This window comes from Budorcas taxicolor, chromosome 5 (assembly GCF_023091745.1).
Source record: "Budorcas taxicolor isolate Tak-1 chromosome 5, Takin1.1, whole genome shotgun sequence".
NCBI lineage: Eukaryota > Metazoa > Chordata > Mammalia > Artiodactyla > Bovidae > Budorcas > Budorcas taxicolor.
In genome coordinates, this window is record NC_068914.1 from 76,564,701 (window position 1) to 76,591,696 (window position 26,996).

The following is a 26,996-nucleotide window of genomic DNA, read 5'->3' on the forward strand; positions in this document are numbered from 1 at the left end:
ATGGTTCATGTATTGCTATTTTAAAACATTTTAACATTATGTGACTTTTAGGAGAAGGAGGAAAAGAAAAACCCAAATTCTCATCTCAATTAAAATTGTACCAAGTCTGGGATTACCATGCTCCTCCCTCCATAGATATTTTCCTTCACACATTCAACCAGTATCTTCAGAAATCTGAGTTTCAAACACTCTCCTACCACAGTCACCTCTCTATCTGATTCATTTAATTTAGTGTTCCTAAACCAACCATTTTTCACATGCACTGAGAACGCTAATCCTTTATCTTGACCACATTTTCATTTTCATGCCATTCATATCTTTACTTCTCTCATGAACCATGCAAGATTCGTTCATTTAATCACCTTGGGCAGTTTCTTAATTCCATAAACCATCTCTCCTTTCATTACTTTACATGTCTGAGATAAATGCAATGACTTATGCTCTACATATACCAAACAGGAGAAAAATCACATAAGAGTGATAACTGGACTCGAATTTATAACCAAAAATCTAGACTAGACTTCACCTCTGCAACTAATCCAAAGTAGTTATTTGAAACATCAGTCTCCTCCTTGCACATCCACTGATGGCTTTACCTTTTACCTCTTGATAGCATAGAGGCTATAAATAGGAAACTCCCTTCCCTTCTGAGGGGTTTCCAGGTGGTGCTAGTGGTAAAGAACCTGCCTGCCAATGCAGGAGATGCAAGAGATGCAAGTAGGATCCCTGGGTCGGAAAGACCCCCAGGATGGGAAGATCCCCAGGAGAAGGGCATGGCAACAGACTCCAGTATTCTTGTCTGGAAAATTCCATTGGCAGAGAAGCCTGGTGGGCTACAGTCCATAGGGTTGCTTCCCTTCCAGACACAAACACGTCCCTGTATCTTTCACCTCCCTCTTTGCTTTCCTTCCTCTTACTCAGGCATCCCTATTCCCAAGATAAACTCCTCCGCTCTTTCTCTGGATCCCACTGACATTTTCTTTTGCAAAAAAATTCAGTCATTCAACCTACATTAGTTATTTCTCTCTATATCCATCTAAATATTTTATTAAAGACTGAACAGAATCAGACTGATCTAGGGTTGAGGGTGTAAAATATAAGAAAATCAAAGATACTACTGAGTATAGAGAGTTAGTGAAGATAGTTCAAAACTTGAAATAGGATTCCAGAGTCAAAAAATAATGTGTGTAAAGGAAGGATTTAAGGCCCAGAGGAAATAGGTTAAAAAATGAGTTTTTTGAAACACTAGTTTTTTCCCAAGGGTAAGTTTCCTGTTTTTGACTATGGAGAAATACAACAACCATCACCCAGTTCATTCTGCTCGGGCTGTCTGCTGACCCCCACATCCAGGCTGTGCTCTTGTGCTATTCCTGGGGATTTACTTCCTAACCCTGATGAAGCATCTGGTGATGCTGCTGATGATCAGTGCTGATTACCGTTTCCATGTACCCATGTCTCCTTCCTGGCCATCTGCTACTTCTCAGTCTCAGTGCCCAAGTTTCTGGAAAGTCTGTTGTCTGAAAAGAAAGCAGTCTCAGCAGCAGGTTGTGGCCCAAATTGGTATGTGCCTCTGAGGGCACTGAATCCTTCCTGATCTTAGCAATATCCTAGGACCACTATGTTGACATTGGTCGTTCTCTGTTATTGAGTCAGGTGATGAGAAACCAGCTCTATGTGGGACTGCTGTTGGCCTTATGGGGCCTGGACTTTCTGGATGATTGCATCAGTATCTTTGGAGCTGCCAATTTAGAGTTTTGTGAGACCCACACTATTGCTCACTTCAGTTGTGAGCTGCCTTCTCTCTTCCCTCTGGCCTGCTCTGATGTCTCCACCAGTCTAACTGCCCTGGCCTGGTCTTATGTCATATGTAACTGTGGAACTGTCCTCCTTTCTATCCCTACATTGTGTCCACCATTTTGAGCATCAGCTTCATCACAAAGCAGGAGTAAGGATTTCTTCATCTGTACTTCCTACCTCACTGCAGTCATCTTGGATAAGTCTTAAATTTAAAAAAAAAATTTTTTTTCACTTGACTAAGTAGATAGATGGTAACATCATTTACTAAAATAAGCATGACTGGGAGAATTGCACGTTAGGAGGGTGAAGATTAAGGATTTGATTTTTATTAGTTTGGCTGGTTGGTGTGTTGCATTTTGGCTAAACTGCTTATGATGCCTAATAGACATCAAAGTGGAATGTCAAGTTGTATGTATGTCAAGTTGAATGTCAAGTTGATGCTCTAGGGAGAGATCAGGGCTAATATTTGGGGTATATGTGGTATTTTGAGATATAAGATTAGCACAGAACATCTAAGGAAAATGAAAGGAAGAGAAGGTTTTGGAATTAGCTCTGGAGCACTCCAGAACTTAGACCAAGTTCTAAAAGTAAGGTTTCTAGAATTCTAAAAGCATTCTAAAAGAATTCATAGAATTCTAAAAGTAAGGCTTATTTGTTTGCATATATGTGAGACAGTGTGGGTAGGGGTATGTATGCCTGTAAGTGTACATTAAGGTCAAGTTTTGTGAAACCTGAGGAAGCCCCAGGCTGCTCTCTGGCTAGCAGAAGGGTTTACAAGCCCTCCCACAATCGTGGCAGGAATGCCAGGGGTCCAGATGACTGACTACTGCTGTTTTCCCATGAGTACAGATTAATTCCCAGCTCCCTGGGGCCCTCATTGCTTCCTCTCACTCTTTAAGAACCAGCCTGGCATATGGGTACCAAGTAGAAAAAGATTAGAGAGAATGATAGAAGTCACACAAACTGGCCAGGAGCCCTCCTTAGAACCAAAAGAGATAAATGAGGAAGAAAAAACAAAGGAAAGGAGGATGGCTAAAGCTTCCTAACAGGTATTGACTCAAACCAGAGCCCATGCATCCCAACATTTTAGGCTTTATCCAAAACTACACATAAGATGACTATTTGCATTGAACACCGTTTTCAACTGGTTGGGGAAAAAAAAAAAAACAACCAGCTTTTCCTGGAACCTAATTGAGTTCTTTGAGCATCCCACAGCATTTGTCTTTCAAAGTGACGCAGAAGGCAAGTTAGAGTGCGACTCCACAGTCCTTCTCTGTCCTTCCCAACCCGCCAGATTTGAGGGATCTTACTAGGCAACTGTTCCAGACCTTTCATTGTACAGCAGGGGAACTGAGCTTAAGAATAAGAAGAAGCAAAAAGTGCCTTGCCAAATTTACAGAAGCAGGTCATGACAGATCTGGGATGAAATATTTACAAGGTTGAGTAATTTGTCACTTTATTCATCCATAATCGGTCCTTTCCCTTCACTTACAAAATGAAGTTTACAATTCCTTTGAGATTGAATGGATGAGGAAGCTATAACTTCTGGGTGGGCAGCAGAATGGAACATTTTTGAATTATGGGTAGTAACAGTGAGTTTAGAATAGTCTCTGATGAAAGATTTCCTAGCTAAATGCCAGAATCTTAAGCTGAAAGTAATCTGAGAGGACATTTAGTTCAGGGGCTTCCCTGGTGGCTCAGACAAGAAAGAATCTGCCTGCAATGTGGGAGACCTGGGTTCAGTCTCTGGGTTGGGAAAATCCTCTAGAGAAGGAACTGGCAACCCACTCCAGTATTCTTGCCTGGAGAATCCTATGGACAGAGTAGCATGGCAGGCTACAGTCCATGGGGTTGCAAAGAGCTGGATAAGACAGTGACTAGCCCTTTTTGTAGTTCAGGGCCCCATCTCCAAGCAAGACCAAATCTGTAGAAAGCACGGCCAAATTGCACAGCTCCTTAGAATTTTTCAGAAACAAAGCAAAATCTGTAACTCTTCTTTTCATTCTTGTCACAAAACAAAATTTTTTGAAAGTTTTTGTTATCTAAAAGCCTAAATGGCTTATAGCGACAAAGATTTGCTCAGGGAGACCACAAAGTCCACAACTGGCATGAGAAAAGCAGAGAGAACATCTTTGGTATCCTTTTCTTCCTACTCCACAAGAGCACTGCTCCTCTTGTCTTCACTTCCAGATGTTCTCTTCCCTTAAAAAGCTTATTTCTTTCCTTTTCTTAAATATGTATATTTTAAAAATCTTTATTGAATTTGTTACAATATTGATTCTGTTGTTTATACTTTTTTTTTTTCTTTTTTGCCACAAGACATGTGGAATCCTAGTTTCCTGACCAGGGAATTCCCTTTCTTTTCTTTTCTACCAGGGACTTTTCACTAGCCTTCAGCCTTTGGCCTCAGGACCAAATCCTCCAGCAATGTCTCCTAGACCGCAAATTTGGGATTAAAGATCTGGAAGGGAACATACAATACTAATAGTAAACATACAAAACTAATTAGTAAACATACTAATAGAAAAATCAAACTATTTGAGCCATTTGCATTCTTCAGCTGAGCCTCTAAGACACCTTCTTAAGAAATGGCTTCTCAGACCAAGTTCAATCTTGTTTGAGAATATAAAAGGCAGAAATAGGGTGGGAAGAGGAGGAGATGCATATGTTTTGTTGGAATTTGGCTTAATTAATTGCTGAGTTTGAAGCAAAAGGGTAGAACGTGGATTGCTTGTTACCCCCATAAAGATATTTTTCATTAAAAGTATAAAAACCATGTTGTTAAAAATGAAAAATCACGACAATAGTTCACTCAGCTGTTTATTTTTCCATTAACTCTACATAAACCCCTATTACATGCATATTTTTACATCATTTAATGAATTCATACTAATCAGGTATTCTGATCTTTCCACTAGATATTATGAATATTTTGTTTCTGTCTCTCCCCTATAATTACCATTTTAATCATTAGGTAATATTCTACATTTGTTTCTACAACAATATAGTTGCTATTCACCAGTTATTTGATCTTTTAGGTTGATCCTTGAATTACTGTCTTGAAAATAACCCTGGAATATAATTTTCACACATTGTCATTCCTCTCCTTTGAATTATTTAAGATAAATTTCCAAAAGAGAGAACTTATATTTCACATTGCCAAAATTATTGTACCAAATATAATATTACAAACAAGGTATAAGGTCATATATGACTCACCAAATCTTGCCAGCACTGGATATTAGAATTTAAAGTAGTTAATTTCCATCTAAGTAGATGCGGAACACTATCATCATCCAGCTTCAATTTACAAATAGAGCAGAGGTTTTCCATATATTTTTCTAGTATATGCCTAGGAGTTTAAGCTAGTTATGCCTTCACCACTTAAATTTTGTCCAAGGAACTGCAGCAGCTAGAAACCATGGCAGAGAGAACCTGAATACGGAGAGGTCACAGCAATCTTCTGGAGTCATTCAATGCTAGGTGATGAATCTCAAAGGGTAAACACTATAGAAGGATAGGGAAATTTCAAAATATTGAGGAGACAATGAAAACAAAATGTGTTAGGTAAAAATTGGGGAGACCTCCCTGTACCCAGCAGTATGCTTAGACTAAACTAAGAAAAAATCAATTGACTTGTTAAAGATCATGAGCTACTTAAGTTAGTTCTTGTCTGAAATAGTGTTCATTCATTAGTAAATTCTTTTGTTTTGCAATCAATGTTATTCCATTAAGGATGTGTTGTTATCCCTATTTTTTCCAACAATGTAACCAGTCCTCTCTGAACTGGCAAATCCTGTTACCAAATTAAACCAACAGTTGTTGGCATTAGGACCAGACTTTAAGGCCTATTTCTATATAGTTCATCATGTAAACCTTGGTAGATAACCAAGTGAGAAAACAGAGATCCAGATTCAGATTTGCCTCCTTGCCCAAAGTCTGACTGCCCGCAGAGTAGCTGAGAATCCCATCAAGATCCTCTGACTCTGTTCAGGCCCATTACCATCCATTCAAGAAAGCCACAGAGACCTCAAACTTAACTCCTAACTCCTTCCTTCAAAGAGCTCCTTCCTAATCAGGCCATAGAGTGTATGTGATATCTCACTGCCAGTGCAACCTATGGTCTCACCAGTGGGGTTGCCTATGGATCATATGATTATTCATTTCATTAATTGTTTTACTTAATAATCAAAAATACTTTTATGATCTCCTATATATAGTATAGAAGAAGGCAATGGCAACCCACTCCAGTACTCTTGCCTGGAAAATCCCATGAACAGAGGAGCCTGGTAGGCTGCAGTCCATGGAGTCACGAAGAGTCGGACATGACTGAGTAACTTCACTTTCCCTTTTAACTTTCATGCGTTGGAGAAGGAAATGGCAACCCACTGCAGTGTTTTTGCCTGGAGAATCCCAGGGACAGCAGAGCCTGGTGGGCTGCCATCTATGGGGTCGCACAGAGTCAGACACGACTGAGTGACTAATGCCTTCTATACGTAGTACATTAAAAATAGAACAAGCTTATGTAAAATCTAGCTTTGTGGTGTTTTTATATGTTTATTTTATAAGCCTATACTATGTACCTACTAAGTGCCAGGCACTGTACTGAACTCTGAGGAGATAATGATGAATATACCAACATAGTCACTGTCTTCATAGAACTTACTCAAAAATTAGATATGTGAAACAAATTCATTCAGTCACTCAATACATATACACTGAGCCCTTTTTAAACGCTGGGCACTTGGCACTCTTTTAAGTGCTAGAGATGGAGTATTGACCAAAACAGACCAAATCTTTGAGCTTACATTTCAGTAGAAAAGAAAATTGATAATCAGTGTATTATAAAATACCAGATACTGGCATGTGCTGTGAAGACAAAGCAAGGTAATAAGACAGAGGTAGTCTGCAGGGGTGGGGACAGGCCGAGGGAGATTAGGAAAATCTTTCTTGCATAGTCTAAAAAGGTCTTATTTTTACAGCTATAATAAGCATAATAAATGAGAAACAAGTATATCCTCCCCCCCCTCCCCCGCCAAAAAAAAAAGTTACTGTGTCAGCAGCAGAGACTTCCCTGAGGAAATGACCCTTGAGCTAAGATGTGAAGGCTCTTAGCAGGATAGGCAGAGAAAGAGAAGCAGCAATGATGTGGGGCCCAGTAGGGGGCACGGGGTGGTGGTTGCTGAGTGGTGGAGCTGGAGGAAGAGGCTATAGGTCACTTCTCCTCTTTGGGCCTCAGTCTCCTCACCTATAAACAGAGGGCACTGGGCTCCATGACCGCCAGTGGACCCTTCAGAGCAGACAGATCCATGATTGACCGTGCTGAATGAGCGCAGGGACCCTTTGTGAGTTTCTCTTCCTCTTTTTCATTAAATTTCTCTGTTATATGAAACTCTGTCCTAGAGCTTATAAGTGGGCTTTCAGTGGCTGAGCTTGTTAATGAAACTTCGACTCATATGTTCAACCCAAATAACTTTTCTGAACTTCAGGACTCTAGGTCTAAGTGCCTGAATGTCTCACAGGTTCATCAAATACAACATATTCAAAACTGAGTATTCTTTTTCCCTCAAACATGCTGCTTTTTCTGGGTCACCTATTTTAATAAATGAGACCCCTCAGTCACCAAAGAAAGAAGTCTGAGAATCATTTTTTAATTCTTTTATCCTATCATTGAATTGATGATGAAATTCTTTTTTGTTTGTTTTTTTGGGGATTTTTTTGGCTGTGCCAGGGATCAGACCTGGGCCCTGAAAGTGAAAGCACCAAGTCCTAACCACTGAATGACCACGAAGTTCTTGAAATCTTTTTGAATACAGTTAATGATATCTTTTGGGCTTCCTGGGTAGCTTGGCTGGTAAAGAATCTGCCTGCAATGCGAGAGACCTGGGTTCAATCCCTGGGTTGGGAAGATCCCCTGGAGGAGGGCATGGCAACCCACTCCAGCATTCTGGCCTGGAGAATCCCCATTGACAGAGTAGCCTGGTGGGCTACAGTCCATGGGGTCACAAAGAGTTGGACTTGCCTGAACGACTAAGCACAGCACAATGATGTCTTTCGAATATGTCTCCTCTCATTTGCCCTCATTGCTGCAGCCTCTGTTAACCCCTTATCATCTCTGACCAGAGCTGGTGCAATGCTCTCCCAATTCTCCTTCAGCAGATGTTCTTATGGATTACAACCTCATTTCTTTCAAAATTTTGTTCAAGTGACACTGTCTCAGTCCTTCCCTGACTACTCTATTTTAAATTGCAAACCTCACTGCCTTCCTCTATCCCATTAACAATCTCCCTTTCTCTCTGCTCTATGATTTTAAATGGCACATCAGTTCAGTTCAGTCGCTCAGTCGTGTCTGACTCTTTGCGACCCCATGAATTGCAGAACACCAGGCCTTCAAGTCTATCACTAACTCCCGGAGTTCACCCAAACTCATGTCCATCGAGTCAGTGATGCCATCCAGCCATCTCATCCTCTGTTGTCCCCTTCTCCTCCTGCCCCCAATCCCTCCCAGCATCAGAGTCTTTTCCAATGAGTCAACTCTTCACATGAGGTAGCCAAAGTATTGGAGTTTCAGCTTTAGCATCAGTCCTTCCATTGAACACCCAGGATTCATCTCCTTTAGAATGGACTGGTTGGATCTCCTTGCAGTCCAAGGAACTCTCAAGAATCTTCTCCAAAATCACAGTTCAAAAGCATCAATTCTTTGGTGCCCAGCTTTCTTTATAGTCCAACTCTCACATCCATACATGACCACTGGAAAAAGCAGAGCCTTGACTAGACAGACCTTTATTGGCAAAGTAATCTCTCTGCTTTTCAATATGCTATCTAGGTTGGTCATAACTTTCCTTCCAAGGAGTAAGCATCTTTTAATTTCATGTCTGTGATCACCATCTGCAGTGATTTTAGAGCCCCCCCAAAAAAAGTCTAACACTGTTTCTACTGTTTCCCCATCTATTTCCCATGGAGTGATGGGACCAGATGCCATGATCTTCATTTTCTGAATGTTGAGCTTTAAGCCAACTTTTTCACTCTCCTCTTCACTTTCTGCCATAAGGGTGGTGTCATCTGCATATCTGAGGTTATTGATATTTCTCCTGGCAATCTTGGTTCCAGCTTGTATTTCTTCCAGTCCAGCGTTTCTCATGATGTACTCTGCATAGAAGTTAAATAAGCAGGGTGACAATATACAGCCTTGATGTACTCCTTTTCCTATTTGGAACCAGTCTGTTGTTCCATGTCCAGTTCTAACTGTTGCTTCCTGACCTGCATATAGGTTTCTCAAGAGGCAGATCAGGTGGTCTGGTATTCCCATCTCTTTCAAAATTTTCCACAGTTTATTGTGATCCACACAGTCAAAGGCTTTGGCATAGTCAATAAAGCAAAAATAGGTGTTTTTCTGGAACTACACTTTTTTGATGATCCAGCAGATGTTGGCAATTTTATCTCTGGTTCCTCTGCCTTTTCTAAAACCAGCTTGAACATCTGGAAGTTCACGGTTCACATATTGCTGAAGCCTGTTGTTGCTAAGTTGCTAAGTCACTTCAGTCGTGTCTGACTCTGTGTGACCCTGTAGACAGCAGCCCACCAGGCTCCCCCGTCCCTGGCTTGGAGAATTTTAAGCATTACTTTACTAGCTTGTGAGATGTGTGCAATTGTGCTGTAGTGTGAGCTTTCTTTGGCATTGGAATGAAAACTGACTTTTTCCAGTCCTGTGGCCACTGCTGAGTTTTCCAAATTTGCTGGCATATTGAGTGCAGCACTTTCACAGCAGCATCTTTCAGGATTTGAAATAGCTCGACTGGAATTCCATCACCTCCACTAGCTTTGTTCGTAGTGATGCTTTCTAAGGCCCACTTGACTTCACATTCCAGGATGTCTGGCTCTAGGTGAGTGATCACACCATCGTGATAATCTTGGTTGTGAAGATCTTTTTTGTACAGTTCTTCTGTGTATTCTTGCCACTTCTTCTTAATATCTTCTGCTTCTGCATCTTCTAACATATTATACTTATTTATTATTACACTTATTATTTCTTACCTGTTTTTCCTGACTGGAAAGTAAACTCTGATGTGTTTAATGGTGCACCCTAGGAGTCTAGAAGCATGCCTGGCACATGGAAGTTACTCAGTATGTGTGTACTGAATGGATGAGTTAACTACCCTGATTTATGCTCCATTGCTCATCTTCCACATGTCCACTGCGTGAATATTTCTAAACTACCAATCTGATCACATGACCCACATGCTTGGTATTACATGCTTCCTTACATCACCCTGTACCTACCCAAACCAAGCTGATGAAGTTCCTCGGAGATGTACTATTGTCACATGTCTTCTTGTGTTTGATCACATCATTTCATCTGCCTGGAATGCCATCTTCCATTTTGTCTCCATAGTGGAGTAAATTTCAGTCAGGCTTAAGCATTTTTACCTCTTTGAAGGTTTGCCATGTTATCTAGAGATGACTGATTCACATTTGTACCACCACTGAATCCTGTTCATTATGTTATTATAGCCTTTATGTTGCTTCTTTACGTGTCTGTCTGCCCCTGTTAAATTATATTTCTTTAAGGGCAGCAATCATGCCACATGCAACTTTCTATCCTTGGGATCTGGTATAGTGCCCAGTACTTGGATGCTTATTAAATATTAACTGAGTAAATGAGTATTAAAGATTAAAGAGGCAATTTTGGGGGATAGACTTTGGAAGGCTGCATGCCTCCAGAGTTGAAGTAGTGATGGGGGTGCCGAGTGTGACAAAGAGGGAAACTCCTTGACTTCATGGTTTTTATTTATACCTTTAAGTTGTTAAGATACATTTTTCACAGGGGAGGCAGTCCTATCCACCTGGAATGACTCAACTGCATTAAGTTTCTTTTTAGGGCATCTCTAATCATGAAAACGCTGGGCTGGAAGAAGCACAAGCTGGAATCAAGATTGCTGGGAGAAATATCAATAACCTCAGATATGCAGATGACACCACTCTCATGGCAGAAAGTGAAGAGGAACTAAAAAGCCTCTTGATCAAAGTGAAAGAGGAGAGTGAAAAAGTTGGCTTAAAGCTTAACATTCAGAAAACGAAGATCATGGCATCTGGCCTCATCACTTCATGGGAAATAGATGGGGAAACAGTGGAAACAGTGTCAGACTTTATCTTTTTGGGCTCTAAAATCACTGCAGATGATGACTGCAGCCATGAAATTAAAAGAAGCTTACTCCTTGAAAGGAAAGTTATGACCAACCTAGATAGCATATTGAAAAGCAGAGACATTACTTTGCCGACTAAGGTCCATCTAGTCAAGGCTCTGGTTTTTCCAGCGGTCATGTATGGATGTGAGAGTTGGACTATAAAGAAACCTGAGCACCAAAGAATTGATGCTTTTGAACTGTGGTGTTAGAGAAGACTCTTGAGAGTCCCTTGGACTGCAAGGAGATCCAACCAGTCCATTCTGAAGGAGATCAGCCCTGGGTGTTCTTTGGAGGGAGTGACGCTGAAGCTGAAACTCCAGTACTTTGGCCACCTCATGTGAAGAGTTGACTCATTGGAAAAGACTCTGATGCTGGGAGGGATTGGAGGCAGGAGAAGAAGGGGACGACCGAGGATGAGATGGCTGGATGGCATCACTGACTCGACGGACATGAGTCTGAGTGAACTCTGGGAGCTGGTGATGGACAGGGAGGCCTGGCGTGCTGCGATTTATGGGGTCGCAAAGAGTTGGACATGACTGAGCGACTGAACTGAACCGAACTGAATCATGAAAAATCTCATCATCATTGCTGAGTTTGTCCTCATGGGATTTTCCAGAAATCCCCAGATTGTGAACATGCTTTTTACATTGTTCCTGGTGATATACCTCCTGACCCTGATGGGGAACCTGGTGATCCTGGTGATCAGAACTGATTCTCACCTTAAGACACCCATGTACTTCTTCCTAGGTCACCTGTCATTTCTGGATCTCTCCCTTTCTTCAATAACCATGTCCAAGATGCTGGAGAACTTGTTAACGCAGAGAAAACTATCTCTGTGTGGGGCTGCATGGCCCTGAGTTTCTTTCTCATACCCTCTGGGAGCACAGAGGCCTGCCTGCTCTCTGCCATGGCCTATGACTGCTATGCTGCCATCTGCCACCCTCTGCTATACAGTGTGATTGTGAACAGGCCTCTGTGTGTTGGGATGGTGACGCAGCTTGGGCAGTGGGGTTCCTAAAGTCACTGCCAAACAGTCTTTTCACTTACAACTTAGTTTCTGTGGCTCCAGTATCATCCCTCACTTCTGCTGTGAGCTGCCTTCATTCTTCCCTCTGTCTTGCACTGATCCTACTGCCAATGAGGCCCTTCTTGCTGGGCCATGTGCATTTTTAGGATTTGTGACATTTCCCCTGATTCTTTTCTCTTATTCTAAAATAATCTCTGCCATCATAAGCATCCCTTCTGCTGGGGGTCAAGGCAAAGCCTTCTCTACACGTTCCTCCCACCTCACTGGGGTGCTTTTGTTCTATAGGACAGCCTTATTAAGGGCACGACCCCTCTCTTGGACTCCATGTTGGAGCAAGCGGCCTCCATTCAGTACAGTGTGATCATGTCCTTGTTAAACCCCCTCATCTACAGCCTCAAGAATCAGGAGGTGAAGATAGCCCTGCATAGAGTGTTGAAGTAATAAATGTGCCTCTCTGTATGTGGGGGATTCATATTATATTTGGTCTGAAGACAATGAAAAAGCATAGTCAGGGACTGTAGAGCATTAATGGCTAATTTGGTCACTTTAGAAATTTGCCATTTGATGAATATAACCTCTTGGGTGTGGGTAATAGAGTTCTAAGTGTGTGATTGCTTATTGTATTTGATAGGAAAATAAAGTGAAGCCTGAGAAATAAGAACTGTGATGGAATAATGTAGACAAGAGTCCAAATCTGTTTGCCTTGTTTTCAAAGTGTTAATAGTATGGCATTCTAAGCATTAAAAAAGAAAAAGAAAAAAAGATGGGAGGGTGAAAGTCATTTCAGAGTGAGAGAAAACTAGCTACTGATTGAAGATTGTACTGAATGAGGGTTGCTTCATCCACCTTACCTGAGGGAACCAAAAAAAATTGATGTGCCTGGTTTGAGTTACTAACTTTCAAGTTGCCAAAAAGCAAAAACACAAATTAGGACAGAAATCTGCCCTAATCCAATCAAAGGGAAAATAACTGTTTCAAGTGTGCTGGTGGTAACATTTTGAATATCTGGAATGGAATCTGACCATCTGGCAACTAGACTAGAGATCTCCTTGGACATAACCTAGTGAATGTCTATGCTGTCTCAAAACAACATTTTCATTCAACCCTGAGAACATCAAGTCAGTGGATTCACTTGGTGTCTGACAGTCCCAATCAGCCAGACCCTCCTGAACTCACTGTCCATTGTTTCTTTGACACATATTCAGGCAAATAAGTTAATTTCTTGTCACAAAAGTTTCGTGGGTGAGGAGACAGTAAGCTCACAACCCAGTGGATGGACTGACTTGTGTGACTCCTTAAATGAAATACTAAACATGCATCATTTTATTTACCCTCATAAGCATTAAACAAAAGTAAGATTTTCCACCCCCCTTTGGCATTTTCTTAATTTCTTAAAATTGAAAAAATATTGTTGGTTTGTTTTTTATTTTTGCTACGAACTTTTTTGTTTGTTTTTGTTTTTTTTTCTTTATTTTTTAAAAATTTGAATCTATTTATTTTAATTGGAGGCTAATTACTTTACAATACTGTATTGGTTTTGCCATACATCAACATGAATCTGCCATGGGTGTACACATGTTCCCCATCCTGAACCCCCCTCCCACCTCCCTCCCTGTACCATCCCTCTGGGTCATCCCAGTACACCAGCCCCAAGCATCCTGTATCCTGAGTCGAACCTGGACTGGCGATTCATTTCTTATATATTATACATGTTTCAATGCCATTCTCCCAAATCATCCCACCCTCTCCCTCTCCCACAGAGTCCAAAAGACTGTTCTATACATCTGTGTCTCTTTTGCTGTCTCGCATATGAGGTTATCGTTACCATCTTTCTAAATTCCATATATATGTGTTAGTATACTGTATTGGTGTTTTTCTTTCTGGCTTACTTCACTCTGTATAACAGGCTCAAGTTTTATCCACCTCATTAGATCTGATTCAAATGTATTCTTTTTAATGGCTGAGTAATACTCCATTGTGTATACGTACCACAGCTTTCTTATCCATTCATCTGCTGATGGACATCTAGCTTGCTTCCATGTCCTGGCTATTATAAACAGTGCTGCAATGAACATTGGGATACACGTATCTCTTTCAATTCTGGTTTCCGCAGTGTGTATGCCCAGCAGTGGGATTGCTGGGTCATAAGGCAATTCTATTTCCAGTTCTTTAAGGAATCTCCACAGTGTTCTCCATAGTGGCTGTACTAGTTTGCATTCCTACCAACAGTGTAAGATGGTTCCCTTTTCTCCACACCCTCTCCAGCATTTATTGCTTGTAGACTTTTGGATCGCAGCCATTCTGATTGGTGTGAAATGGTACCTCATTGTGGCTTGGATTTGAACTTTTAACCTTAAATATATAATAAATTCTACAAAATTAGTAGGGGAGTGTGTAGTGAGTAAATAAGAAAAATACTTTCAAAGATGTAAATATTTTAAAAATCATATTTTCAGGAAAAATTAATTTTGAAGTATACTTCTAAACTATAATGGTTATATATCCATAGTAATTACCTTTTGGATCAGTTCTACAAATTGACGTCATCAGATTTTGTCAAGAAAAAGGGGTTTTTGTACAAAGTACAGCCAGTTCTGCACCTCGTGTAGAACATACAGTTATCCCTTAAGTGGTCTAATTTCAAGATAGTTTTAGTGACTCTTCAAATAAAGGAAAAGTTAGTAATAACATCATTGTGCCCCGCCCCTTATATATTCTCTTTTTTTGTACTTATTTTCTTTTTCTCAAATATAAATTTATTTATTTTAATTGGAGGTTAATTGCTTTGCAATAGTGTATTGGTTTTGCCATATATCAACACGAATCCCCAAAATGGACCCATTTATATATAGGTTATGGGTATAATAAGAAGAGTATGCTTCCCCAGACCAAACCCTAGTAAAGGATATGCAGTCATTTAAATGGACATCAACGGTATAGCATCTGCATCTTGCAACCACTCCCTTCCTCGTTTGCATCTTTGAGAGATGGGTTTAAGGACTGACTGTCAACCTCCCACCCTTAGGAGACTGAAGCAGTCATTGGCACAAGCTTCCAGGTGTGCTTGCTACTTACTTCTTTATTTTCAATTCCTACTACAGACTCTCACGCAGTAAAATCTCTGGCAGACTGCCCTACCAGCCTCCCATATATACATTATGAATTGTGTTAGTTAAAAAAAGTTTTATACTCAAACTGTCATCCCTTATCTTGTCACTCTCATTCCCTCTCCTGTCCTTTTGCTATAAGTATGATCTTGATTTATATTACCAATTTGCTTGCATAAATATTTATACTAATTTATAGTCCAGCCAGCAATATATTAGAGGGTTTAGCAATGTATATCTGCCAGACTTGACAATCATTTTAAAATCATTTTAATATTTACCAATTTGATAGGTATAAGATGCTAATGCTTTCTTGTGTTTGCATTTATTTTTCATTGCAAATAATATTCAACATTTCTCAAACATTAAACATCAGTATTTCCTCTTTTATTATTAGCATGCCATTTTCCTAGTTTCTTACTGCATTCACAGTATTACTTTTATTTGAATGATGTGTTTAAATAAGAAGGATGTTAATTTTTGCAATGACTCACTTCAAACCCTTTCAAAGTGTATTGTTTTACTGTTATGTTTTTATTTTTAATTGTGTTATATAGTCAAATAACTTTCCTTTTGTGTAATTTTCTCTGCTTTTAAGGTTAAGAAATCCTTACCATCAGTGTCCTGAATTTTTCTTCTAGTTTTCTTGTGTGCTTTTTTACATTTCATTTAAATCATGTAGAATTTCTCTTGTCCCTTCCAAGCAAGCATATTATAAGAGTCTGACCCTCGTTTGGCTCAGGGAGATAGGGCCAGATACAAAAATAAATGAGGGACAAAGAAGAGACATCCAAGGTAAACCAATGTCAGGAACCTATTTGTATGATTTCTCAATAGCAAGTTTGCAACTAGAGTTAGGAAGAGGTTGTATAAATAAGATCTGAAGCATAACTTCTGAGTTATTCCCCTGATCTATGTAAGAATAGGGAGGAAATTGTGAAGGATATTCTCATTTACTCCTAGGTCTTAAATTACCACCTATGATCTTAAGATTCCCCCAAGCTATAATTTGATTCACAACTTGACATCTGAGAAACAGACTCATCTGCCCAATACCAATAGCTAATGCTACCTAAATTTTCCCAACATATCTTCTCAATTCTATTTGCTCTCGTGTTGTTGCTCAGTTGCTCAGTCATGTCTAACTCTTTGCAACCCCATGGACTGCAGCATGCCAGCCTTCCCTGTCCTTCACCATCTCCCGGACATTGCTCAAACTTATGTCCATCGAGTCAGTGATGCCATCCAACCGTCTCATCCTCTGTCATCCCCTTCTCCTCCTGCCTTCAATCTTTCCCAGCATCAGGGTCTTTTCTAATTAGTCAGATCTTCACATCAGGTGGCCAAAGTATTGGAGCCTCGGCTTCAACATCAGTCCTTCCAGTGAATATCCAGGACTGATTTCCTTTAGGATTAACTGGTTTGATCTCCTTGCAGTCTAAGAGACTCTCAAGAGTCTTCTCCAACACCATAGTTCAAAAGCATCAATTCTTCCACACTCAACTTTCTTTATAGTCCAACTCTCACATCCATACATGACTACTGGAAAAACCATAGCTTTGACTAGACAGACCTTTATCGACAAAGTAATGTTTCTGCTTTTGAATAAGCTGTCTAGGTTGGTCATAGCTTTTCTTCCAAGGAGCAAGTGTATTTTAATTTCATGGCTGCAGTCACCATCTGCAGTGATTTTGGAGCCCAAGAATAAAGTCTACTTAATATGAGTAAAGTTCTTTAAAATCTATGTATATGAATATATATGGAGACAGCAATGGCAAATGAATTAAAAATATATGTTTTATGTATTTCTCTCTAAAGCTGATATCACACTTATTGAGATAACACTAAGAACATTTCCCTAAAATAGGAAAAGGAGCCCTTTATAGCCACTATTATGAAAATGCATAGAATATTAAATATTCATGGAATACTCCAGGAGGTACTAAGAGAATGCAATTTGACAAGAAATTAAGAATAAAAACTTGAAAGAAGAGGATAATTTTAGGGTTTTGCAAAGGATGTGATTGTTTACCTTGAAACTCTGGGAGATTTATACAGAAAACTGTTAAGAGAATGATAAGAGAATTTGCAAAGTAACTAGATATAAAATCAATAAACAGAAATCAATATCCTTGCTTATCTCTAAACAGCTAATTAGAAAACATAATGGAAGAAATTAACATCACAGTAGGAACAAAAAAAGATAAAACACCCAGGAATAAATTTAAAGTGTTCAAAACTATTGGAAGAAAAGTTTAAGATTCTATCAAGGGACTCAAAGAAGATTAAAACAAATGAACAAGCATATCATATTATTGAGTGGTAGAACTCAATATAATGAAGATCTAATAACTCTCTTAGAAGCTTATAGATGGAGCATGGTGTCACTAAAAATAGAAACAAGCTTCTTTTATAATTAGATTATTTGTTTCTAGAATTCAAAGGAAAAGTAAAAAAAAAAAAAAAAAAAAAACAAGCAAGAGTAAAAAACTCTAAGTGTAATAAAAGGGAAAAGTTCTCCAGAATATAAAAATGAAAGGATCCAATAATTCCAATAGTGTAGCACTAGTGAATGAATATATTGAATAGATAGTCCACAAACATACCCAAAGATATACAGACAATTTAGAATATTGGAAAGATGCTAATTCAGATCAATAGGTTAAAGATGGATTATTCATTATATGATATAGAATAACTGGTAGCTTTCTGTTAAAAATGAACCTGGATTCCTGTCTTACACCCAAATAAATTCCACATGAACAAAAGACGAATAATGAAACTATAAAAATGTGGACGAATTTTAATTAAAAAATTTTAATTGAAGTATAGTTGACTTCGCTCGATGATCACTTCATCACGATGGTGTGATCACTCATCTAGAACCAGACATCTTGGAATGTGAAGTCAAGTGGGCCTTAGAAAGCATCACTACAAACAAAGCTAGTGGAGGTGATGGAATTCCAGTTGAGCTATTTCAAATTTTAAAAGATGATGCTGTGAAAGTGCTGCACTCACTATGCCAGCAAATTTGGAAAACTCAGCAGTGGCCACAGGACTGGAAAAGGTCAGTTTTCATTCCAATCCCAAAGAAAGGCAATGCCAAAGAATGCTCAAACTACCACACCATTGCACTCATCTCACACACTAATAAAGTAATGCTCAAAATTCTCCAAGCTAGGCTTCAGCAATACGTGAACTGTGAACTTCCAGATGTTCAAGCTGGTTTTAGAAAAGGCAGAGGAAGCAGAGATCAAATTGCCAACATCCGCTGGATCATGGAAACAGCAAAAGAGTTCCAGAAAAACATTTATTTCTGCTTTATTGACTATGCCAAAGCCTTTGACTGTGTGGATCACAATAAACTGTGGAAAATTTTGAAAGAGATGGGAATACCAGACCACCTGACCTGCCTCTTGAGAAATCTGTATGCAGGCCAGGAAGCAACAGTTAGAACTGGACATGGAACAACAGACTGGTTCCAAATAGGAAAAGGAGTACGTCACGGCTGTATATTGTCACCCTGCCTATTTAACTTCTATGCAGAGTCCATCATGAGAAACGCTGGACTGGAAGAAACACAAGCTGGAATCAAGATTGCTGGGAGAAGTATCAATCACCTCAGATATGCAGATGACACCACCCTTATGGCAGAAAGTGAAGAGGAACTAAAAAGCCTCTTGATGAAAGTGAAAGAGGAGAGTGAAAAAGTTGGCTTAAAGCTTAACATTCAGAAAATGAAGATCATGGCATCTGGTCCCATCACTCCATGGGAAATAGATGGGGACACAGTGGAAACAGTGTCAGACTTTATTTTTGGGGGCTCCAAAATCACTGCAGATGGTGACTGCAGCCATGAAATTAAAAGACGCTTACTCCTTGGAAGGAAAGTTATGACCAACCTAGATAGCATATTGAAAAGCAGAGACATTACTTTGCCGACTAAGGTCCATCTAGTCAAGGCTATGGTTTTTCCTGTGGTCATGTATGGATGTGAGAGTTGGACTGTGAAGAAGGCTGGGTGCCGAAGAATTGATGCTTTTGAACTGTGGTGTTGGAGAAGATTCTTGAGAGTCCCTTGGACTGCAAGGAGATCCAACCAGTCCATTCTGAAGGAGATCAGCCCTGGGATTTCTTTGGAAGGAATGATGCTAAAGCTGAAACTCCAGTACTTTGGCCACCTCATGCGATGAGTTGACTCATTGGCAAAGACTCTGATGCTGGGAGGGATTGGGGGCAGGAGAAGAAGGGGACGACAGAGGATGAGATGGCTGGATGGCATCACTGACTCGATGGACGTGCGTCTGAGTGAACTCTGGGAGTTGGTGATGGACAGAGAGGCCTGGTGTGCTGCGATTCATGGGGTTGCAAAGAGTCGGACACGACTGAGCGACTGAACTGAACTGAACTGAACTGATAGTTGACTTACAATGTTGTTAGTTTCTGATGTATAACAAAATGATTCAGTTATATATATACATGTGTGTGTGTGTGTGTTAATTGCCCAGTCGTATCCAATTCTTTGCAACCCTATGGATTGTAGCCCACCAGGTTCCTCTGTCCATAGAATTCTCCAGGCAGGAATACTGGAGTAGGTTGCCATTTCCTTCTCCAGAAGATCTTCCTGACCAAGGATTGAACCTGGGTCTCCCACATTGAAGGCAGATTCTTTACTGTCTGAGCCACCAGGGGTGAGAATATATGTGTGTGTGTCAAGGCTGTAGTCTTCCTGGTGGTCATGAGTGGTTGTGAGAGCTGGACCATAAAGAAGGCAGAACACCAAAGAGTTGATGCCTTTGAACTGTGGTGCTGGAGAAGACTCCTGTCAGCAAGGGTATCAAAACAGTCAATCTTAAGGGAAATCAACCCTGAATACTCATTGAAAGGATTGATGCTGAAGCTAAAGCTTTAGTATTTTGGTCATCTGATGCAAACAGCTGACTCACTGGAAAAGTCCCTGATGCTGGAAAAGATTGAGGGTAGAAGGAGAAGAGGGCATCAGAGGATGAGATAGCTGGATGGCATCACTGATGCAATGAACATGAACTTGGGCAAACTCCAGGAGATGGTGAGGGACAGGGAGGCCTGATGTGCTGTAGTCCATGGGGTCACAAAGAGTCAGACATGACTGGGTGACTGAACAAAAACAGTCACCCATGTGTGTATATATATATATATATATTTGTCACACACACTATATATATATACATATATATATATACTCATACACATATATATATATATTTGTTCCCTGTGCTATACAATAGCACTTTGTTGTTTATCGATTCTATATATTGAATCTGCCACTACAAAACTCCCAATCGAATTGTCCCCCATGCCCCCTTCCCCTTGGCAATCACAGGTTTGTTTTCTGTGTCTGTGAGTCTGTTTTCTAGATAAATTAATTTGTGTCATATTTTAGATTCTACATAGAAGTGATATTATATAATGTCTTTGTCTTTCTCTTACTGACTTATTAATACTTCACTCAGTATGATACATCCATGGTAGCTACAAATGGCATTATTTTTGTGGCTGAGTAATATTTCATTACATCTATCTATCCATCTATATATATATAAAATACACACACACCATATCTTCTTTATCCATTTATCTGTCAATGGACACTTAGAGAATTAATCTTACAAATATCCTCACAAGCATGCAAAGAAAATTATAAGCATAACCATCAAAACATTTCTGTATACAGACAGGGAACTCTGTTTTTTCATTAATGTCTTCCCAAGCACCTAGAAGCACTTTGGCCATAATAGATGCTCAATGGATACTTAGAGAATGAATGAATGGATGTTGACTATTGCCATCTGTAAAGTACATGTTAAATGAGTTGTTGTATTTTCATATGACAATGACTAGACAGCCATTTAAAATTGAGGCAGCTCTGGGGAATTCCTTGGCAGTCCAGTGGTTATGATTCTGTGTTTTCACTGTGGGGACATGGGTTCAGTCCCTGGTCAGGGAACTAAGATCTCATAAACTACATGGCCAAAAAGAAAAAGAAGAAAAAATGAGGCAGCTCTGTATATACCAATATTGAGTGATCTTCAAAATAAATAATAAATAATATTGAAAAGTAAGTTGCAAAATGGGGTATAGACTCTGCTATATTTTTTATGAAAATCTTACATATATACATGAGGCTATGACCAACCTAGACAGCATATTCAAAAGCAGAGACATTACTTTGCCAACAAAGTTCCATCTAGTCAAGGCTATGGTTTCCAGTAGTCATGTATGGATGTGAGAGTTGGACTGTGAAGAAAGCTGAGCGCCAAAGAATTGATGCTTTTGAACTGTGGTGTTGGAGAAGATTCTTGAGAGTCCCTTGGACTGCAAGGAGATCCAACCAGTCCATTCTAAAGGAGATCAGCCCTGGGATTTCTTTGGAAGGAATGATGCTAAAGCTGAAACTCCAGTACTTTGGCCACCTCATGCAAAGAGGTGACTCATTGGAAAAGCTTCTGATGCTGGGAGGGATTGGGGGCAGGAGGAGAAGGGGATGACAGAGGATGAGATGGCTGGATGGCATCACCGACTTGAGTTTGGGTGAACTCCGGGAGTTGGTGATGGACAGGGAGGCCTGGCAGGCTGCAATTCATGGGGTCGCAAAGAGTCGGACATGACTGAGCGACTGAACTGAACTGAACTGATACTCATAGACTCAGAGAAGGCAATGGCAACTCACTCCAGTACTCTTGCCTGGAAAATCCCATGGACGGAGGAGCCTGGTAGCCTGCAGTCCGTGGGATCACGAGGAGTCGGACACGACTAAGCGACTTCACTTTCACTTTTTACTGTCATGCATTGGAGAAGAAAATGGCAACCCACTCCAGTGTTCTTGCCTGGAGAATCCCAGGGATGGGGCGGGCGGGGGAGGCGGGGGGTGGAGCCTGGTGGGCTGCCCTCTGTGAGGTCACATAGAGTCAGACACGACTGAAGCGACTTAGCAGCAGCAGCAGCATACTCATAGACTATCTCTGAAAGTTCATTTAAGTAAAATGGTAAATAGTCCTTGCATCTAAGAAAGTGATAAGTAAGTAACTGGGGAATAGGAATTGGAGAAAACTTACTCTATATACTACGGACATGTATTATAATACATTTTTAAATATTGCTATTAAATATTAAATAAAGCTAAAAATATTTTCAAACATGTAAAAAAGCTCAGGGAATATATCACCCATGATTTCTTACTCAAAGAATTTATTTACTAAAGAAAATTTCTACAAGAAATAAAGTGATACAAGAGGGAAGGACTGGAACTTAAGAAAAAAATGGTGATGAAAGTAATACATTTATGATTAAATTATTAATCATCAAAATAGCAATCTCCAGTGTTTTAGAGTGTATTAAATTTTAGGAAACTATAACAAAGCAGATAAGCTAGATTATTAGGTGAACACTTAAAATATGATAGGACGATTTTCCCCTTATTCAGGAGCAGGATCCTCTGTCTCTCTCTGCAGTAGTCATTTTACTGGTGTGTATGTTCTCAGACTCAATATCTGAACACCGAATGGTTCTATAAAGACTCAGTGTAAATTTTGTTCAGCTCCTAAGTGTGGCATACAGTAAAGGTAAGAGAATTTTTTTCTTTAAAGTGCCAGATAGCAAAGGTTTTAGGTTTAATAGGTTGTATGTGCAGTCTCTGTTGTAACAGAGACTCTGCCATGTATGAAAGCATCCACAGATTGTACGTAGGTTAGCATAGCTGTGTTCTAATAAAACTTTGTTTTCTTAAAAACAGGCAGGTAAGCTACACTTGGCCTGCAAACCATAATTTATCAACCCCTTGCTTATATAAGATCCTTCTTAAATCTGCTATAAACTCTAATTGCTTTCACTTCCCTTCATGTCCTTGCACTTTTACTCAATAGTGCTAAAAAGAATACAGCCATAGTTTTGTGAAAAAGGGTGGTATCTTGTTGTTCCGTTGCTAAGTTGCATACAACTCTTTGCAACCCCATGGACTGCAGCACACCTGCCCTTCACTATGTCCCAGAGCTTGCTCAAACTCATGTCCATTAAGTCGGTGATGCCATCCAACTATCTCATCCTCTGTCATCCCTTTCTCCTCCTGCCTTCAATCTTTCCTAGCATCAGGGTCTTTTCCAATGGCTCTTCTCATCAGGTGGCCAAAATATGAGCTTCAGCTTCAGCATCAGTCCTTCCAATGAATATTCAGGATTGATTTCCTTTAGGATTAATGGGTTTGATCTCCTTGCTATCCGGTGGACTCTCGAGAGTCTTCTCCAGCACCACAATTCAAAAGCATCAATTCTTTGGCGCTCGGCCTTCCTTATGGCCCGACTCTCACATCCACACATGACTAGAGAAAAACTATAGCTTTGACTATATAGACCTTTGTTGGCAAAGTGTTGTCTCTACTTTTTAACACATTGTCTAGGTTTGTCAAAGCTTTTCTTCCAAGGAGCAAGCATCTTTTAATTTCATGGCTGCAGTCACTGTCTGCAGTGATTTTGGAACCCAAGAAAATAAAATCTGCCAGTGTTTCCAAAAAAATGGAAAGGGTGGTATATGTATTAATATGTAAGGAAACAGTAATGCTACATGTAATGCTGCTAAGCCTGATGTTTGATCAATGTGAATTGATTATTTATACCTTTATGTTATGTTACTTATATAAAACATAAATACTTCTAATCATCTATTTACAGTTATTTTCCTACACCCTATGCAGAAGTAAAGTCTATCACTAAGAAAAACCACCAGTCCTTCTGATCTGGTCCTATGGAGGAAGAATCCCAGACTCCTTCCAAAAGGAAGGAGTATAAGTCCCTATACTTATATAAGGAGTATAAGTCCCTATACTTATATAGGGACTATTTTCCTGATGGCTCAAGAAGAATAATAACTTCCTCTTCCCAACTTTTTCTTAGCTATGTAGAATCCAGAGTCCAATCATGCAGAATGAGGACTGAAATGGGAGTTTCTTGCATCACAGTATCAGGAGGAAAATTAATACTGGTTTTGGAAGTCACTAGAAACAGAAAGGGAAAGGAATGGTGGGTGCAGAAGCCAGCATGTTGAGGGATAAGAAGTAAAAAAAACTTGGGAGGTAGTATAGTTAAGTCAGACTTTCAGAAGTGGCTGTGAGACAAGCAGAGTAAGGCAATGTAGAATCAGTAGCTGCAGTGAAACATGGGGTCAGTTAGATATTTTTAAATATGGGAACTATTTTAATATATTTATATTCTTGGTACAAATGAGTAAAAGAAGGAAATTGATGATCAAAAATGGGTAATTAGCATACCTGAAGGAGAAGGACCCAGAGGCTCAGAAGGGGATCAGAGTTAAAGTCCAAGTACGGTGTTAGTCTTGGATTAAAAGCATTACCTCTACCATTAAATCTAAAGAAGGGACAAAGAAATACATTTCTAAGTGGGGACTCAAGAAAATTAAAGAGGTCCTGCCTTATGGCTCTAATTTCTCTTTAGAAATTAGAAATTTCTCTTTAGGGCCATGTGATAAATGCATGCAGAAAAAATATAGCATACCTCAAGTGCATAGATTTTGGAGTAACTCCAAAGGGAAAGGGAATGTTAGACTTTATAGAGAGAGTATGAGGGTGACGCATGTGTGCACACACATGAACATTAATGCGTCACTGTGCACACACTTATATGTCTGAGGTTGAGAAACCCTAGATTGAGCTTTATTTGTCAGAGTTTGCATTGTTCCTTGTGCTATTCCTGGAAATTTTTCTGCATCCCCACTTCCAAATCAGGCCCCAAGCGACTCTGACTACTGCAGCCTCCCCCATGAGCTGTGAGCAGTCCCAGGCTCCCTGGGCTCCTTACTCATGCTCCTCTCCCAGAGCTATAGCTTGGCAAACAGATCAAAGAGATGGCCAAAGAGAAGAGCACTGGAGGAATATCAGACTCCTACAGACTAGCCAGGAGCTCTTCTCAGTACTGAGGTAGGTGACCTCAGAAAGACTGACAAGAATTAATGACTGTTAGCAAGGCCCAGAAAGTCCCAGTGCAGAGAATGCTGGCCCTTTAGGCTTTAGCTAGAACTGACCATAGGAGTTTGATGCTAGAAACTGCCAGGAAATAAAACTGACTTTTCCCAAGGTTTAGCTGGAGACCTAATTCTGTGGGCCCAGCTATGGGGGCATAGGCAATTTGCCCCAAACAGGAGCCAGATTTAGAACAGTCCAGCTCAGTAAAAGGGGCAAAGAAGGAAACTTTCATCAGTTTGAATAACTCAGAAGAATCCTACTCTAACCCAAATTCCTCACGGCAATGAAAAAGAAATAGAAATAGTCATAAGGAAAATATCAAGGCCAAATAAATAAGTAGACAAAGATTTTTTTCCTGAGATGTTGATCTACGATGCACTTCTGTCCATCTGGGATCCCTCTGTCTCTTCCCTTCATGTCCCTTGACCCTGACAAAAAAGCAGGTCATCTTTTGACATGGGGGAGCTGGCAGGAGGCATCCTGATGGAGGACTGGAGGATCATTTCTTCAAATGTGCACCATGGCAGGAGTACTGGATGTAGAAGGAGACCTTCCCATTCCCTCTTGTATAACTTTCACTAAGAGTTCTAAGGTCTTCTGGTTTCGGGGAGAGCAAGAGATCATGAAGTTGTATTGAATCATATTGAGTAAATCTGCAGAGAGGACAGACAGGTAGTGCAGTCTCTTAGAAAGTGTCAGAGGTGGCACTGTCCCCTAATTAACACTTTTGCTGTGATTGTCAGAATTGGGAATGAAAACAGTTTTCTTCATCTGAAATGCCAATGCCAGTGTCTACAAATAGTCCCAAAGGATACTGAGGAATCTTCATGTGCTTAGGGCTCCAAAGGCATAACCTGCACCTTCTTATTGTCTTCCTTTCTCTCTTTTAGGTAGTCATTTTCTTTCTATCAAAGTTCCTCTTCCTCCTTAGAACAGTCAGTTTCTCCATTGTTCTTTACCCTGGAATTCCTCCTAGTGATCCTGGTCACCTTACTCTTCTCCTTCCCACCAAGCTGTCTGAACCTCCCACAGGAAAGTGTGATCCTGGTAGCCAGAAAGATGAGTCTAATCTAGGGGATCTCATGATTGGTGGGGCTTCTTTATCTCCTTACTTAATAAATCAATCTTCTTAAAATTAAGTGAAATGTTTTAGGAGCAAGTACATGGTTTGGGTGCATCATCAAAGAAAAGGAAGGAAGTCTGTTGTTAACTGAGGGATTTGACTGGGGTGTTTGTGGAGAAAAGGAAGCTGGAGGTTTGAGGAAGATAATGATAAAAAGAGTCTTGAAGACCAGTTCTAATCATATCAAAGAGAAATTTCTTAGGTTTGCAGCTATTATTGATATGTTCCTTTGTTGCCACATAAACTTTATGATTTTAATTTTATTGTCTACGTTATCTAGTTGGTATTTAGATATTCCAAAATGTGAAAATATTGTAACATTTCCATTTTTATTGAACATATAACAGTGCAGTGTGCATCATTATAAAGGTCACATTTTAGCCTTTTGAGTTATAGTTTTAGCATAAATCCAAGGACTTATAAGACTCTGACTCAAAGCGATGTGTTCAGCAATGCGTTCAGCAATGGGCTTCTCTTGTGACTCAGCTCGTAAGAATCTGCCTGCAATGTGGGTGACGTGGGTTCGATTTCTGGGTTGGGAAGATCCCCTGGAGAAGGGAAAGGCTACCCACTCCAGTATTCTGGCCTGGAGAATTCCATGGACTGTATAGTCCAAGGGGTTACAAAGAGTCGGACACAACTGAGCAACTTTCACTTTCACTTTCTTCAGCAATGTATAGATATCACTGTCACCAGATTCTTCCTAGGACTATCTGTACACTTTTTTGAAAAATCATAGAATTGGATT

General features: G+C 40.0%; 1 pseudogene; it reads left to right on the top strand.

The window, feature by feature from the left end:
• Positions 1–11,548: 11,548 nt before the first annotated feature.
• LOC128048116 (olfactory receptor 8S1-like) lies at positions 11,549–12,450 on the top strand (annotated as a pseudogene).
• The last annotated feature ends 14,546 nt before the right edge of the window (positions 12,451–26,996 follow it).